Source organism: Myotis brandtii, unplaced genomic scaffold, assembly GCF_000412655.1.
Source record: "Myotis brandtii unplaced genomic scaffold, ASM41265v1 scaffold125, whole genome shotgun sequence".
In the NCBI taxonomy this organism is placed as follows: Eukaryota; Metazoa; Chordata; class Mammalia; order Chiroptera; family Vespertilionidae; genus Myotis; species Myotis brandtii.
The window spans coordinates 16,601,952-16,602,361 of NW_005354385.1; positions in this window are offsets into that span (position 1 = coordinate 16,601,952).

Consider the following 410-nt stretch of genomic DNA (forward strand, 5'->3'; position numbering starts at 1 on the left):
AGAAACATCGATGAGAGAGAAACATCGATCAGCTGCCTCCTGCACATCTCCTACTGGGGATGTGCCCACAACCCAGGTACATGCCCTTGACCGGAATCGAACCTGGGACCTTTCAGTCCGCAGGCCGACGCTCTATCCACTGAGCCAAACCGGTTTCAGCATTGCTCTTTTCTCTTACTCATGTTTCCACCCACAGGAGATTTTTTTTTTTTTGGTCCTTTAAGTAACTTGAAAATGCATTAAAAGACAAAGATGAAAATGCCAATAATTGTAGTATGATTTCCACCCTGAGTCTCTCCCACATCATTGAAACTTCTTTCAAGTTCTTCAATAACTCCAAGTTGATAAATCCAATTGTCACACCCTAAATCTTAATCTCATTTGTTCTTTCAGTAACATTTTTTTTCCTG